Source organism: Ranitomeya imitator, chromosome 2 (assembly GCF_032444005.1).
Source record: "Ranitomeya imitator isolate aRanImi1 chromosome 2, aRanImi1.pri, whole genome shotgun sequence".
Taxonomy (NCBI): Eukaryota; Metazoa; Chordata; class Amphibia; order Anura; family Dendrobatidae; genus Ranitomeya; species Ranitomeya imitator.
In genome coordinates, this window is record NC_091283.1 from 171,837,096 (window position 1) to 171,855,215 (window position 18,120).

General features: G+C 45.8%; 1 protein-coding gene across 1 annotated transcript in view; it reads left to right on the top strand.

Annotated features, from left to right (window-relative positions):
- LOC138662406 (collagen alpha-2(I) chain-like) overlaps positions 1–18,120 on the top strand; it is a 554,904-nt gene that overhangs the window by 314,785 nt on the left and 221,999 nt on the right. The gene's annotated exons all lie outside the window — the stretch shown is intronic.

Sequence of the window (18,120 nt, forward strand, 5' to 3'; positions counted from 1 at the left end):
AATCTTTTCTTCGCCCCAAAAAAGTTATGATGTGAACAGGAAGACAAACAGACACATTGGGAGTGAATAATAACACAATTCGGAAGATGAAGTAGGTCTAAATTGCTGTTTTGTGCTGTAGTTTCAGCATGATACCTCATTAAGAAGCTTTCAGACAGGCTTTGATCCAAAGAATAAAGCTTATTCCCCAGCCAGGAATAAAACCTTAACAGCAAAAACACATTTTTCTGGCTTTGCATCTGTCTGCACTGCTATGTCATCACTGTTTATTTCCAAAGGTCGGGATGGTAGAAAATATTGATGTAGTGGTGACAGAGCTGCTTTAGGCTATGTTCACACGTTACGTTTTTGCTGCATTTTTTCCGCAGGCAAAACCTGCTCTCTTGACAGTAAATACAGTAAGCTGCTTACAAACAGCAGGTTTTGCTGCATTTTTTTGCTGCGTTTTTGTTGTCTCTTGTGCATGTTGATATAGTTTAGTGCCCCCAAAAAATCATGATGCAACTTCCTTAACGTTTTTGCAGCAAAAACGCAGCAACACCTGATGCCTGCAATTTTTTTTTTTTTGCTGCGTTTTTGCACTTACTCATTTTCTATGGGTGAAAAAACACTGCAAAAAAGCTGAAACAAAACACTGAAAGAAGTGACATGCTGCAGTTTGGAATAACGCACCAGTTTTCCAAATCAGTCAGGAAAAAAAAACAATGTGTGTGCATGAGATTTCTGAAATCTCATAGCTTTTGCTGGTGCTATAAAAGCAGCTTAAAATTTGTATTTAAAAAAGCAGCAAAAACGCAAAGCCTCATGATACCCAAAGTAAAGCCCAGAAAAATAGAAACATTTTTTTAATCAAGATTCCATGGAAACCTACAAGTGTAGGTCAATTTGGATTACCAGATGGAGTAGAATCGAAAAAAAGTAAAAAGCAACCTACATAAAAAAACTTTCTACTCTTGAACACCATTCAATTATTTTATCAACATTTATACTGGTTTTGAAATCTTTATTTGTCAGCACCATATCGCCAAACACCTTTATCTCTCGCAGGAACATAGGATTGGGCAGGTAAAAATACAACATGCTGGCCCTTCTTCCCCTGATGTGTGCCCCCAATGAAAGAGACAGTACCTTGGTATACACTTTAGTCTACTTATTCCGATAAATCGATGAGTTTGGCCTTCATTACTATAATGCGTAGGGGCACTTGGTTTAGAGAGATAAACCCCCTCTTAGTCAGTGGCTCTTAAATTTTATGTTTACCAACCAGACTGTCAGACACTACTCTGAATCCAGCATCCACTGACATTCTAATTCGTCCACCTACTTCAACCTTAAAGAATTTTTTTTCTGACAACTGACTGTATAGAGATTGATTATATAGCAGTCAGGTACCCAATCTCTATGGACCCCTAATTCTGGGCACATAAATATTTAATTATCAACAGATTCATTTTGAAAGATAACATATAAATGATTTTCATACAATGAGGTTGAGTTGCAGTACCAGGCAATGCCTATAGATAGGAGTGGCGCTATACTCTAGTTTGGTCATTTTTGTTTTCACAAATGCACCAATTCTCATTTGCAACATCTACAGTTGCACAGAGGGCAATTATACTAAATTTCCACTTTACCAATATATCACAGAGCTGTCTTCATTAATAGAGAACCGTATGTTCCATAAATCTCAGCATTAACTTAGATAATAATCAAAGGCACATTGATAAGTGCTCTGTGATCTTATCTTCCCAGGGTGGCTGGGCAGTGATCATGTGGTTCTGGAATTCAGCGGATGTTCACTACTGTACAGCTTTAAATGCCTGTAGCGGCCTTCTGTAATCTCTTAATACTCTGAACCTGTTCGCCATCAGGGATCTCCCCAGGGAAGGGCTTACATGACTTCTGTAAAACATGAATGTCACACGGTGCCTGTATGGTTAGTGTACATGGAGCACCCCCAAGGGCAGTGGGGTACTCGGTACCGGGTCCTTCGGTTCTCAAGGGGGGTGTCACTGTGGCTAACCTGGTCCGTGGCCCTCGGGACATCCGTTGTTAAAGGGGGAAGGTCTTTAAAGGGATAGTTTGTGTTTGTGACGCCACCTGTGGTATTCGGTCAGGGTGACCGACGCTGCTTTAAGGGGTCCGCTGGGGTGATGTTATGGCAGCTAGATGGTATACCTTCCCACAGGTGAAGTATGTCCCCAGGGCTTCCCAGTGTGTAGGTGGTGGATGGTGTAGGGCGCAGTGAAGAACCCTTGCAGTCTCTTTACCTTTTTACTGAAGGCTTCAGCATCCACAGTCCGGAGCACCAGATCACAGGGCAGGCAGAGTCTGGCCGGTTTGGAGGCAAATCCAGAGTCCCCTTATCCAGGTGGAAATCAGTAGCCTTCCTCTAGCGCCTGGGTGTTGTAGTACCTTATTGCTGAGCCTCTCATAAGGTCCTTACGACTGTTGTAGATGTTATACATTTTATGTCTCTCTCTGTCTCCCAGATGGATAGGACAACCCATATGACCGGTGGCCTGAGGCTTTTTACAGGGACTCAAGCACACCCCGGCCTCTCGTGGGTGCCACCTTGCCTCCTGGGTATGGGGCAGATCAGTAACGTAAAATTAGCTGTCCTGCCGGTCTCTGGAGCAAGGCATAAATGACTGTTGCTCCCTCGGTGTTCCGGCTACCGGATCCTGCGCCTCAGAAGGAGGCAGCCTGTGCAGGGCAGAACTCCTTCTGGTTTCCTCTCCTTTTGCTATGACTTCTTTCTCACCCTCTACAATACAGTTATCTATTCGTGTCTTTTCTTAGGAACTGCCGCACGTGGGGCAGGCGCAGCTCCATGACCTTCTGTCTAGGCCTCTGACAGGATCCCACCCCTGTCAGGGACCAACTACCTGAGCAGAGCTCAGACGACAACTGCCTAACTTCCTATCCAGGCCACCAGTTTTACCTAATTGTGAAGAGTGCCCTAATAAATAGGAGCATAGCTCCCCCTGGTGGACTGGAGTATGAAATGTGTTGTATGTTTGTGGTACCTGGCAAAGAGATCTCCTTTATTGCCTCCAAATGTAACATCACTCCCCCCTAGAGGAGAATGATATTACTGCAATGACCAGGACCCTGGGGCGCTGCATACACTATCTCTCTTTTATCTGCAAGGCCAGTTAGCAATTTTTATTGTCTATGGGACCAGACAGTAAAATATTTCAGCTCGGCTTTGCTTTTTAGGGAACATTTGGCTTTAAATAAGGTTCCTTGCAGGCTATAAGGAAATGATCATCATACAACTATAACCTGATAAACTGTAAAAAAAAAAAAAAAAAGAGTAAAAATATGTTTTAGTGAATGTTTCATCAGAAAATGACATAATATTTTATATCAGATTCTAATAATTTTTTTGTATAGTTTTTGTTATTTTTTGGGACTATCCGTGTGAAAAAAAAGTCCTGAAATAACATGCCATGCTAGCTTTGAGACACACAATTTCCTGCAACTCACTTTTCATCTTTGCTGTGTAGACTGGGACAGGGTCACCAGAGACATCTCATTATCACTGTAATGGCAGATGACAGCACTAGATAAGCCCAGATAAGGCTTCCATACACAGCTTTTTTTCTTGTCACTCATATATACATGACCGTTTGGCCTAGTATTCTTGTGTTTTCCATAGGTAGAGTTGAGAATGAAATAGTCAGGTATTCAAATTCAGAATGTCCATCTCTTCACTCCCCTGTCATAATAGTCAGGTTCAGACAACATTTATCTAATGTGTATGGGGCTTTTCCGCTATACACAAAAGCCACAGAAAAGGTTCAGTATGGCAGGTTCCATGTCGTTCTCTTGCCTCATGGAGAAGAAATGTATCCCATCTGCTACTGGAGACCCTAAGGCTATGTGCACACATTGTGTTTTTGATGCTTTTTTATTCCGCAGGTAAAACCTGATCTCCTGGCAATAAAGAAGCAACATCAAAAATGCAGGTTTTGCTGAGCATTTGCTGCGTTTTTTGCGGCATTTTTGTTTATTGCGTTTTTGTCAGGGTACATTTGTCTCTTGTGCATGCTGATGAAGTTTGGTGTATAAAAAAATAATCTAATTCAACGTACCTTATTTTTCAGATTATAAGACGCACTTTTCTGATCCTAAAATTAGTGGGAAAATGGGGGTGCGTCTTATAAACCGAATACTGTTCTTACCAAAGGATCAATGCTGCAGGCCCGGAGCTGGGGGTGTTGCGGTGGTGTTATGGTGGCGAGCGGTGGTCCTATGATGGTGGTACGGCGGTGAGCGGTGGTGGTATTGTGGCGAGCGGTAGCCCTGCGGCGGAGGCATATTGTAGCCGCCATTCTTCTTCCAGGGTCGGCTTACGGCTTCTCACTCGGCGCAGGCGCAGATGGAGGAAAGCCGAGATCTCCATCCACGCCTGCCTCTACACGATGTCTCCGAAAAATGGCTGTGGATGCGGCTCAGGCACAGATGGAGATCTTGGCACCAAGATCTCGGGAGATCACAGCGCCAAGATCTCCATCTGCGCATGCACCCGCCCAGCAGCCATTTTCCCAGAGTCCACCGCATAGTAAACAGTACGGGGGCTCTGGGCTTTCACAAAATGTTGGCAGAGCCCCCACACCACCAACGCCAGCAGTGCCACTCTTGCCTCCTCCAGCAGCGACCCTGGGACCCTGCTCCACTGCGACCTGCACCACCGAACACCGGAGCAGGCGGGGGGTCCACTCACTGTAGGGGACACCGGTGCGCTATGGGGGCCCGGTGCCCGTGAGTGGACCCCCCGCTGCTTGCTCCAGGCCCCGATACTTGCGATACTCACCTCTCCCTGTTCCTGCGCTGCGGCGCCTTCAATCCTCTGACTGTGACATTCAGGCCAGAGGGCAAGATGACGTGATTAGTGTGTGCCCTCTGCCTGAGCAGTCACAGTGCAGGGAGTCGTAAGACACTAAGGAGTCCAGAGCAGAGCAGCAGCCAGCGAGGAGAGGTGAGCATTTTTTTTTAATGTATGGAGCAGTATATGGGGCCATAACATATGGAGCAGTATATGGGGTCAATTACACACGTGGTCAAAATTGTTAGTACCCCTCGTTTAATGACAGAAAAACCCACAATGGTCACAAAAATAACTTGAATCTGACAAAAGTTATAATAAATAAAAGATCTATGAAAATGAACAAATGAAAGTCAGACATTGCTTTTCAACCATGCTTCCACAGAATTAAAACAAAATAAAACTCATGAAATAGGCCTGGACAGAAATGATGGTACCCCTGAAAATAATGTGACAAAAGGGGCATGTTAAATCAAGGTGTGTTCACTAACTAGCATCACAGGTGTCTACAATCTTGGAATCAGTGAGTGGGCCTGTATATAGGGCTACAGATACTCACTGTGCTGTTTGGTGACATGGTGTGTATCACACTCAACATGGACCAGAGGAAGCGAAGGAAAGAGTTGTCTCAGGAGATTAGAAAGAAAATTATAGACAAACATGTTAAAGGTAAAAGTTATAAGACCATCTCCAAGCAGCTTGATGTTCCTGTGACTACAGTTGCACATATTATTGAGAAATTTAAGATCCATGGGACTGTAGCAACCTCCCTGGACGTGGCCGCAGGAGGAAAATTGATGACAAATCAAAGAGACGGTTAATACAAATGGTAACAAAAGAGCCCAGAAAAACATCTAAACATATTAAAGGTGAACTTCAAGCTCAAGGAACATCAGTGTCAGATCGCATCATCTGTCGTTGTATGAGCCAAAGTGGACTTCATGGGAGACGACCAAGGAGGACACCATTGTTTAAAAAAATCATAAAAAATCCAGACTGGAATATGCCAAACTACATGTTGACAAGCCACAAAGCTTCTGGGAGAATGTCCTATGGACAGATGAGACAAAATGGAACTTTTTGGCAAGACACATCAGCTCTATGTTCACAGAAGGAAAAATGAAGCATATCAAGAAAAGAACACTGTCCCTACTGTGAAACATGGAAGAGGCTCTGTTATGTTCTTGGGTTGCTTTTCTGCATCTGGCACAGGGTGTCTAGAATCTGTGCAGGGTACAATGAAATTTCAAGACTATCAAGGGATTCTAGAGAGAAATGTGCTACCCAGTGTCAGAAAGCTTGGTCTCAGTCGCAGGTCATGGGTCTTGCAACAGGATAATGACCCAAAACACACAGCTAAAAACACACAAGAATGGCTAAGAGGAAAACATTAGACTACTCTGAAGTGGCCTTCTATGAGCCCTGACCTAAATCCTATTGAGTATCTTTGGAAAGAGCTGAAACATGCCATCTGGAAAAAGACAACCTTCAAACACGAGACAACTGGAGCAGTTTGCTCTTGAGGAGTGGGCCAAAATACCTGTGAGTAGAGTTGAGCGACTTTTACTTTTTTAGGATCGAGTCGGGTTTCGCGAAACCCGACTTTGTCAAAAGTCGGGTCGTGTGAAATCGGCCGATTATTTCGTAAAGTCGGGGGCCGACCGAAATAGGAAACCCAATGCAAGTCAATGAATCAAAGTCCCCAGTGAGTGGAGGACAGGAAAACACCTACAGTGCCCATTTTAATGCCAAAAACATCAATTCTTATTTCTTAAGCTTGTCAATCTTAATTTACTTCATAATAATAGTTAGGCATTGAAAACAGGGAGTCATTTGGCTAAAGTTGTGGGGGGGCAGGGCTGGCTCAAGATTTTCGTGGGCCCAGGAAACGTGGAATACGTCACGGCGGTGGAGCAGGGAAAGGTAAGTATTTCAACTTTGCAAGTGCTGTGATCCTGAGCAAGCAGGGGGGGCCCACTAGTTGGCACTGGCACAGGGCCCCTCATAGTACGGCGGTGTGTTTGACGGCGGGTGGCGCCTCCCACTGCCAGAGACACTTTTGCGTACTATGAGGGGCCCTGTGCCAGTGCCAATGAGTATGCCCCCCCACCTGATGAAGGAACCTGCACTTTCGTCTGCACCTTCCTCTTTGTCCCCCGTGTAAAGTGGTATAGTATGCGGGAAGGGGAACCTGACTTTCTGCAGGGTCAGATTCAGGCTGTGTAGAGTGCAAGGGGAATGTAGTGGTCTGGGTCAATGTACCAGCAGACTCATCTAGCAGTAGCTGGGCAATGGGCAGGATGAGGAGGAAACACAGATATAGGCCCAAAATAAAAAAAAAGTAGGCTAAATGCAGTTCAAAAATTGGTAACAGGACTAAACAGGCGGCATAGCTTTGTTCAGAGGAGGACAATTGTAATGAGTGGCAGACACAGTTAGTAGGCCCAAAATAAAAAAGTAGGCTAAAAGCAGTTCAAAATTGGTAACAGGACTAAACAGGCGGCATTGCTTTGTTCAGTGGAGGACAACTGTAATGAGTGGCGCAGACACAGTTAGTAGGCCCAAATACAAAAGTAGGCTAAAAGCAGTTCAAAATTGGTAACAGGACTAAACAGGCGGAATAGCTAGGTACTGGGGTGGGCTCCTCTGCTGAGTAGCAGACAATGATAGTAGGCGCAAAGTATTATCTGGTCTAAATGGAGGCCAGGGCCCCTGTATATTTTAACTATTATCTATCATTTCAACAAATTTGTATTGGCAGTGCCATTGAAGGATTTAACAGCACAGACTACACAGTGGTGGAGCAGGGAGAGGTAAGTATTGCAAGTGGTAGAGCACTGTTCGAGCTGTCAGGGAACACTCTCTCGTGGGCGGCGATACTGGCACAGGGCCCCTCATATTACGACGGTGTGTCTGACGTTGGTTGTGCACCACCACCGTCAGAGACACTTCATTGTACTATGAGGGACCCTGTGCCAGTGCCGTCACCCAAGAGTGAGCACACCCACCTGTCCAGGCAAACGGCACTGGCACGGGTGCTTGCGCTGTGGTGACCACGGTCCTGTGGGGGGAGTCAACCCATTTAGGGAGGTATAAAAATGGCCTATGGTGGATATTCAGCAGCTGCAAATGGAGGAATTGGAGAAGTCAGTAAGAGGAGGCCAATAGTAAGTCATTTTTCAGGCAAGCTATGTGTCAGCAGGAGAAAGTGGGGCAAAATAATTAGAAATCCATGATTAGTTCATTTTAATGAAGGTTAGATCATCAACATTCTGGGTAGCCAGACGTGTCCTTTTTTCGGTCAGTATTGAACCAGCAGCACTGAAGACTCTTTTCTGATAGCACACTAGAAGCAGCGTAAGCGAACTCCTGTAATGCATATTCTCCCAATTCAGGCCAGGTGTCTATTTTAGATGCCCAGGAATCAAATGGGAATGACCTGTGAGGGAGAGCATCGATAAGGGAGGAAAAGTAGTTCGTAACCATACTGGACAAATGCTGTCTCCTGTCACTTTGAATTGATGCAGCAGTACCTGTCGTGTCAGCGGTCATTGCAAAATCACTCCACAACCTGGTCATAAAACCCCTCTGTCCAACACCACTTCGGATTTGTGCACCTCTAACACCTCTGCCATGTTGCCCCCTACGGCTCGTGTGAGAACCATCACCGCCGCTGTGTCCTGGGAATGCCTGAACCAAACGGTCTACAAGAGTTGCTTGTTTGGTAGCCAATATTTGATCAAGGTTCTCATGTGGCATGATATTTTGTAATTTTCCTTTATATCATGGATCCAGGAGGCAGGCCAACCAGTAATCGTCATCGGTCATCATTTTGATAATGCGGGGTTCCCTTTTTAGGATACCCAAGGCATACTCAGCCATGGGGGCCAATGTTCCAGGTGTCAATTCACTGCTTGTGCTGGGTTGAGGAGCACTTTCTTGCAAATCAACATCACTTGTGTCCCGCCAAATCCCTGTACCTGACCTTGCAACGCCACCAGTTCCTATTGCCCCCTGAGATGCATCCTCCTCCCATAAATATTCATCCCCATCATCCTCCTCCTCCTCCTCTTCGTACGCCACCTGGTCCAGGAGAGTAACCTGAGCAGACAATGGCTGACTGTCATCAAGAATTCCCTCCTCCTCGGCTGCAGACGCCAGCTCCTTAATGTGCATCAAACTTTGCATCAGCAGACGCATTAGTGGGATGCTCATGCTTATGATGGCGTCGTCTGCACTTACCAGCCGTGTGCATTCCTCAAAACACTGAGGGACTTGACAGAGGTCTTGGAGCTTCGACCACTGCACACCTGACAACTCCATGTCTGCCATCCAACTGCCTGCCCGTGTATGTGTATCCTCCCACAAATTAATTACAGTACGCCTCTGTTCGCACAGCCTCTGAACTATGTGCAGTGTGGAGTTCCACCTTGTTGCAACGTCGATTATTAGGTGGTGCTGGGGAAGATTCAGCGATCGCTGATGGTTCAGCATAAGGCTGGAGTGTACAGGCGACCGGCGGATGTGCGAGCAAAGTCTTCGCACCTTCAGGAGCAGGGCTGGTACCTCTGGATAATTTTTGAGGAAGCACTGCACCACCAGGTTCAAGGTGTGAGCCAGGCAAGGTATGTGTTTCAGTTCTGAAAGGGGTATGGCAGCCATAAAATTCCTTCCGTTATCACAGACTACCTTGCCTGCCTCAAGATGTACACTGCCCAGCCATGACTGAATTTGTTGCTGCACGTACTCGGCCAGTACTTCCTCGGTGTGTCTGTTGTCGCCCAAACACTTCATTTCTAACACAGCCTGCTGACGCTTACCACTAGCTGTTCGATAATGGGGCACCTCGTGTGTAACACTGGCAGCTGCGGATGGAGTGGTCATGCGACTGCGATCTGTGGACGAGCTTTCGCTTCTGGAGGAGGAGGAGGGGTGGCGAATGCCTACAGCCAACTGTTTCCTAGACTGTGGCCTAGGCAGAACTGTCCCACTATGGCTGTCCCCTGTGGACCCTGCATCCACCACATTAACCCAGTGGGCCATGATGGACACGTAACGTCCCTGGCCATGCCTACTGGTCAATGCATCTGTTGTGAGGTGCACCTTTCTACTGACTGATTTCCTCAGTGCATGGACAATGCGGTCTTTGACATGCAGGGCTGAGATGGCTTTTCTCGCAAAGAAGTGTCGACTGGGTAGGTCATAGCGTGGTACTGCGTAGGCCATCAGGGCTTGGAAAGCTTCGCTTTCTACCAACCGTTAGGGCATCATCTCTAATGAGATTAGTCTAGCAATGTGGGCGTTCAAACCCTGTGTACGCGGATGAGAGGATGAGTACTTTCTTTTCCTAACGAGAGTCTCTTGTAGGGTGAGCTGGAATGGAGAGGTGCATATGGTGGAACTAGTGGTGGTGGTGGTGGACATGGCGGATTGAGAGAGGGTTGGTGAGGGTATTCTTGATGTTGGCCTACATACAGTGTTTATTACCAAGAACCTTGTGATTCCCTGACTGCTTTGGCCTTGCGACGATACCTCCACATTTGCTGCTGGTGGTGTCCTAAGGGTACGTTCAGACTAGCGTTGTGCTAGTGTGCGTCGGCGCCGTGTCGGGCGACGCAGCGGCGACGCACGCGTCATGCGCCCCTATGTTTAACATGGGGGACGCATGCGTTTTTGCTTGTTGTGTTTTGCGACAAATGCGTCTTTTTTGCCGCAAGCGTCGGACCAAGAAAACGCAACAAGTTGCATTTTTCTTGCGTCCGATTTTCGGCAAAAAACGACGCACGCGTCGCAAAACGCAGCGTTTTTGCGTGCGTTTTGCCGCGTTTTTCGGTGCGTTGTGCGTCGCGTCGCCGACGCAGCGGCGCACAACGCTAGTCTGAACGTAGCCTAACCGGTGGGCTTACAGTGAGGGAAGCAATGTAGCGTTGCTGACTACCTTCATTCTGAGCAGGTGCACCAACGGTACGGTATGTTTGGTAGTTAGTCCAGGCTTGCAAGTGCATGCTGGTTAAATGTCTAAGCATGCACGTAGTATTTAAATTTTGAAGATTCTTCCCTCTGCTAAAGGTCTTTGAGCATAACTTACAGATAACTTTTGACTGATCATTCGGATCTTGGTTAAAAAATTGCCACACTGCACTCTTCCTACTATGGAATACCTTTTCAGGCATTGCATGCTGTGCTACTTTCACTGGATGGCCACGCTGTCCTAAAACTGTTTTTGTTTTTGACAAACGTTTTTGGCCTGATACGGGCCTGACAAATGACAGTTGTTGGGATGTAGATGGCTGCTGCGGATCATCCTCCTCCGCTTCAGAGCTACTGGCAGCGGCACCCTCTTCCCCCAATGGCTGCCAATCTGGGTCAACAACTTGGTCATCTATCACCTCCTCTTCAATGTCATGTGCACCTTCCTCTGTGTCACCGTGTAAGGTGCTATAGCGTTCGGGACGGGGCACCATAGTCTCATCTGGGTCAGCTTCTGATTCAGTACACTGCGAGGGCAATGTAGTGATCTGAATCAATGGAACAGCATTATAATCTAGCTGTGGCTGTGCATCAGTGCACTCCATGTCCGATTCATCTTGTAATGGGCAGTTAACAATTTCCCGTTCTAACCCAGGCACGGTATGTGTAAAGAGCTCCATGGAGTAACCTGTAGTGTCGCCTGACGCATCCTTCACTTTTAGTTTGGGTGAAGGACACAAGGAAACGTCTTGTTCCTGACCGAGAGCATCCACTGATGATGCGTTGCTTTTATATTTGGAACTTTCTGAAGAGGAGGCGAAAGAGCTAGAGGCTGAGTCAGCAAGGAAAGCCAAAACTTTTAACTGCTGCTCCGGCTTTAAAAGCCGTTTTCCTACTCCCAGATAAGGGAGACTTCGAGGCCTTGTGTAGCCAGACGATGACGCTGGCTCAACACCTCCAGCCTTAAGTGCTATTGTGCTTTTGCCACTACCACCACCACCACCATCAGTACCAGCTGGCAACCACCGCCCACGGCCTCTTCCACCTGACTTCCTCATTTTTTGGAAAATCTAACCAAAATAACAACCGTTATATGGTACTGTAAAACAAGGTAGAAGGTGTATATAAACGTGTTGAGATTTAAAATCTCTCTTTTTTGGGGGGGATACTGAACAAAAAATCAGGCCCTGTGCAAAAAACAACACAATGTAAGTGGCTGAAAGTGGCTGGCTTATATACGACAAACTAACAGGACAGAAGTATATCCACTTTGTGACAATTTGAATCTCCCCTTTTTTTTTTGAGACTGAACCACAACTTAGGCCCAGTGCATATAACAACGCAATCTAAGTGGCAGAAAGTGGCTGGCTGATATATGACAAACTAACAGGACAGAAGTATATCCACTTTGTGAGAATTTGAATCTCCCCTTTTTTTGGGGGAGACTGAACCACAACTTAGGCCCAGTGCATATAACAACGCAATCTAAGTGGCAGAAAGTGGCTGGCTGATATATGACAAACTAACAGGACAGAAGTATATCCACTTTGTGAGAATTTGAATCTCCCCTTTTTTTGGGGAGACAACCACAACTTAGGCCCTGTGTATATAACAACGCAACGTAAGTGGCAGAAAGTGGCTGTCTGACATACACCAAACTAACAGGAATGCAGTATAACCACTTTATGAGAAGGATGTTGCAGGCAGCAGATCGCTCTCCACGGCGTCTCCAGAGCCCGCGTCTGTCACTGCACGGTGTTGGGCTGTGAGCACAACCCCAATCTATGGACAGGGTGCACTTAAACCATCCTCATGGAGTCAGTTTCTAACTGTTTGTGCAGACACATGCACATTTGTGGCCTGCTGGAGGTCATTTTGCAGGGCTCTGGCAGTGCTCTTCCTGTTCCTCCTGGCACAAAGGCTGAGGTAGCGGTCCTGCTGCTAGGTTGCTGCCCTCCTACGGCCCCCTCCACGTCTCCTGGTGTACTGGCCTGTCTCCTGGTAGCGCCTCCAGCCTCTGGACACTACGCTGACAGACACAGCAAACCTTCTTACCACAGCTCGCATTGATTTGCCATCCTAGATGAGCTGCACTACCTGAGCCACTTGTGTGGGTTGTAGAGTCGGTCTCATGCTACCACGAGTGTGAAAGCACAACCAACATTCAGAAGTGACCAAAACATCAGCCAGAAAGCATTGGTACTGAGATGTGGTTTGTGGTCCCCACCTGCAGAGCCACTCCATGATTGAGTGTGTCTTGATAATTGCCAAAAATTTCCATCTGCTGTGTATTCCATTTGCACAACAGCATGTGTAATTGATTGTCAAACAGTGTTGCTTCCTAAGTGGACAGTTTGATTTCACAGAAGTTTGATTTACTTGGAGTTATATTCTATTGTTTAAGTATTCCCTTTATTTTTGAGCAGTGTATATGGAGCAGTATATGGGGCCAACTATATATGGACCAGTATATGGGGACAATTTTATATGGAGCAGTATAGGGGGCCAATTACATATGGAGCAGTATATGGGGAAAATTTTTACATATGGGGCATTTTATGGGTCCAATTACATATCGAGTAATATATGGGGCCAATTATATATGGAGCATTATATGCGGCCCATTCTGTTTGGAGCAATATATGGGGCCCATCATATACTGAAGCATTATATGTGCCCATCAAATCCTGTATGGAGCATTATATGGCGCTCATTATTCTGTATGGAGCAGTATATGGGGCTCCTTATTCTGTATGAAGCATTATATGGGGTCCATTATTCTGTATGGAACAATATATGGTGCTCATTATTCTGTATGGAGCACTATAAGGGGTCTATTATTCTGTAAGGAGAAATATATAGGGCTCTTTATTCTGTATGGATCACTACATGACTTTATGGAGCAATATATGGGGCTCATTATTCTGTGTGGAGCACTATGTGGTGCCCATAATACTGTATGGAGCACTATACTGTCCGGTTTCTTAGCTATTGATATCAGTCATGTAATGTAAGAAGTACCGTAAGTGAAATATTTGGCATTGTACTATACCTATATTTCTCTGCCATATCTGTGCATCATGAATTGTGGTATGTGTTAAAGGGGCCCACAAAAACCTAGAGCCGACCCTGACCGGACCTATGTATTTAGATGGAGCCACGCTGCGGCGAGTGGCCAGAAATGTCACAGTGCAGATGAAAACCTATCATTACCGTAATCGCTGGGGGTCCCATGGCCAGCTATCATTATGTGATCACATATTCTAGTGATAGGTGATCACTTACAGACATAGAAATACACTTTTAACTCAATCATTTACAATCTAAGACTAAGTAAAATGCCATTGACTGCTAATGGTGGCTGTAGGCCTCCTTACCTACTGGACCACTGTGGAGCAGCATGAGTCGCACATATGCTGTGTCTGCCCCTATGTTTATGGGATAGACAGACAGTATGAGGTCATTCAAATTGATCAAAGACCTTTGCAATTACGCCAGAGGATCACAAATCATAGCTTCTGATTATATACTGCAGATATATTATAAAGGAGCCCTAAAGAGTTTACTTCATCAGGATACTCAAGCGATGGAAGCATGGCATCTATTTAATGAATACCATATCTGCTTCTATTCTGGCTTATAATTAGGCAGCACGGTGGCGCAGTGGTTAGCACAGCAGCCTTGCAGCGCTGGAGTCCTGGGTTCTAATCCCACCTTGGACAACATCTGCAAAGAGTTTGTATGTTCTCTCCGTGTTTTCCTCCCACATTCCAAAGACATACTGATAGGGAATTTAGATTGTGAGCCCCATCGGGGACAGTGATGATAATGTGTGCAAACTGTAAAGCGCTGCGTAATATGTTAGCGCTATATAAAGATTATTATTATTATACTGTATATAGGGAATGACACTGTCATACCACAATATGATTAGTCTCCTAGATGCTAATGCGGATGACAAAAATGAGGATTAGGGCTCGCTCACGCTGGTGAGTAGCCAGCATATAACTCGGATGAGTGCTATCATGTGTCATCGCATAGCACTCGCCCAAATGTTCAGCTATGGAGCAGTGCCGACTAGCGTCTTCTTTCTCATGCTGAGTCAGCATGAGGACAAAAGAAAAAAAATCGATGCAGGGTGCGATTGGCAGTGTATATCGGACGTGTGCACCTATGCAAGTCTTTTCGTGTGGACAAAACATCGGACTTCACTTGGATATCATCCCAGTTCAGTCCGAAATACAGGCTGGCTCACAGGATCGAGAAAAATATTTAGAATTGAGAGTCCTCAGTGGTTGATACCTTTTAATGGCTAACTGAAAAGATGGTAACAAATTGCAAGCTTTCGAGACTACATACGTCTCTTCATCAGGCAAAGACTAAAACAAATTCTGAAGAATCACATATTTATGCACAACGTCCATTTGTGCATGTTTCTTCAGAAGTGGTTTTAGTTCCATAAAGATGCGGTACATTCTGGTATCCTCCATTTTGATACAGGAAAGAAATATACCTTGGTACCGTGTAGGATCGAGAAATTAAGATACCTGTCTTCTCCACACGTGTGATCCGATTCTCGCATGCGGGAGAATCGGATCGCAGTAAAATGACTCTCCGCTCACGCTCGCAGCAGAGTTCAAGCCAAGGGTCATTTGCATATGGGATCGGATTCCCTCGCATGACAGAATCATTGGATGTCGTACACTAGTGTGAGCGAGCCCTTAGAGTGATGCAATCAAATGATATCCTTCACTACATAGATGCTGCAGACTGCCTACTGCTGCTCATAGTAGTGATTGAAGTCATCTCAAGGCAGAAGTGGAGCAAAGCAAAGAATTAAAGGGGTTGTCCGGTCTAAAATGAAAGGTCTGCAGTCACTCTGTGTGACTGTATGCACTGTGCGCTGCAAGGATTCGCCAGATTCTGACGGCAGTGATGTATGTGATATGCATACTCCCGAGCAGAAGCCTTCTAATGGGCGCTGTCTCACTCTATACAAGTGTATAGAGCAATACCAAGCCCACTGGATGACCGTGCCCTTGCTCCATACAGTTGTATGGCGCAAGGCTTCCCCTACAAGACAGTCTCTGGCCGGGAGTGTGCATATCTCATACATCACCGCCGTACCCGGCTCAGAAACTGGCTAATTCTCGCAGCGCACAGTGCGTGAGCTGGGGTATTCATAAATCTGCAGTCACGCAGATGTTTCATTTTAGACCGGACAACCTCTTTAATATGGAGTGTACCCTAGAATGCAAATTAGCTCTCGTCTAAAAGAAAGAAAGCTGTCTCCTTCATGTCTCTTGTTAGAAGCAGAAATACTATGAGTCACTGTCTGACCCTTTAACAGATCTTAAAACATGACACAGGCTATAAGTCAAACCAGAGACTCTTCTAAACTGCACCCATCCACAGACAGCCATTTCAGGTTTCTTGCCCATAATCGGTGCTGCCTCTAGCTTTGGATAGCATGGATACCTTTTGATTTGTTTGTTTTACTTACAGTAAATGCATGTATATGGGGCTATAAAGAATTTTTGTAATTCGGTTTCATTAAAAATGTTGCACCTTTAGTTTGTGTCCCTGTACATTGCTGGCTGCAGAATGAGTTAACTAAGAGTGCTTTCACATTGCCTTCTGTGTCCCTGTCGGGGCATATGTCTGAAATCCCTCCGCAAAACGGGGTGTGGACGGCGCATGCACTCCAGCAAAACGGGAGTGTATGCCTACGGGAGGCAGACAATCAGAAGCAGTCTACAATTGCAAAAATTATTCTTAACACAAAATACATGCATTTAAGTATAAAACATTGTCCCTGAAAGTGTTCTTATCCTTCAAGGAAAGATAATATAAATTACCGGTAGCCTTTTTCCCTGGAAACAATACCTGGCTTATAAAACTAACCTATGCCAGCTAGTAGCCTCTCAAGTAAATTACCACCCAATGCTGTAGAATGAATACAAAGCGCCATTAATGTGAATGACTGAGATTATAATTGACGATCATCAGCAAAAACATAAATATAAGGAGTGCAGAGGAAGCACTTGTACCTGAGAATAAACTAACCACTGGCACCTATACATCCACCTTTTATGATAATAGAATTTACTGATAGATTATATATCCACGATTAGAAAACCACATATGGAGATACTTTTTAGCAATAAATATTATATTCCAAAGGACTTTGGACAATGAAAATCAGCAGCATATATTCATTGAAACGGTAACCTCCATAAAGTATCTTCCAGACATACGGCATCCGACACTTCACTAGACGTGTTTTGAACCTCCCTGGTCTCTTTCTCAATAATATCCTCAATCTAGGCTATAAGGGACTATTGTGTTTGCATGAACTCCTGTTTGGATGTGAAGAGTTCTTACTATATGTTGCTTACATTAATAATCTATTGGATGAAGTAAAAATGGACCGGTCATATGAAGCGCAAGCAACACGGTTCAGCTGGTATTAAAAAGTCTTCATTTAATATTTCCACAACGCGGGGGGCGTGGCCTGAACGTCCATGTGAGCGGACGTGTGACAGAGCGCTCCCGCTGCTAACGCTCAATTTATCCTTATAAGCCGCAGCTGAGCGGCGATTCAAGGCGCTTACCGGCTGCAGGAGAGTCCCGGGAGTGCGGCGGTGAATAGAGGCGGCCTCGAGGTCAACAAATATGACCAGGAGGAGGCAAAGAGATGCAGGAGCCGGCGAGGCTGGGATCAGCCAAGATGGCGCCGACGCCAGAGAGAAGGCGGAGAAGGACAACGCGGCATGCCAGAAGAGAATGGCGGCGGCGGCAAAGCTCCAGCAGTTTGCTAGAGTGGAGGCCGCAGGGAACACAGGAAAAGCAGAGGAGGATGCCGGAGCAGACACAGACACAGAAGGAGAGGAGGAAAGCCCAGCAGAGGAGCAGGAGGTACAACAGGGGAGCAGGGATGATGACATGGCAGTGGTAGTAGGGGGATCTGAAGATAAGGAGTCAGGAGCAGAGCCCACTCTTAGAGATGTTTTTGCACTGGTATCATCATGCAAACAATCCCTCACCCAGCAGCTACAGGAGGTCAAGGGGGATACAGCCCAGATAAATGCAGCCCTGCAGAAGATTGACAAACGTGTGGGGGCTGTGGAGGAAAGAGTGAGCACGGCAGAAGACCATATAGTGCAGCTGCAGAAAGCGGAGAGGAAGTTTACTCAGGCAATATCGGAGCTGGCTGCAAAAAATGAGGATCTGGAGAATAGGTCCAGAAGAAATAACATTCGTATAGTGGGTGTCCCTGAAAAAATTGAGGGGAGGAATAACACGGAGTATATTGA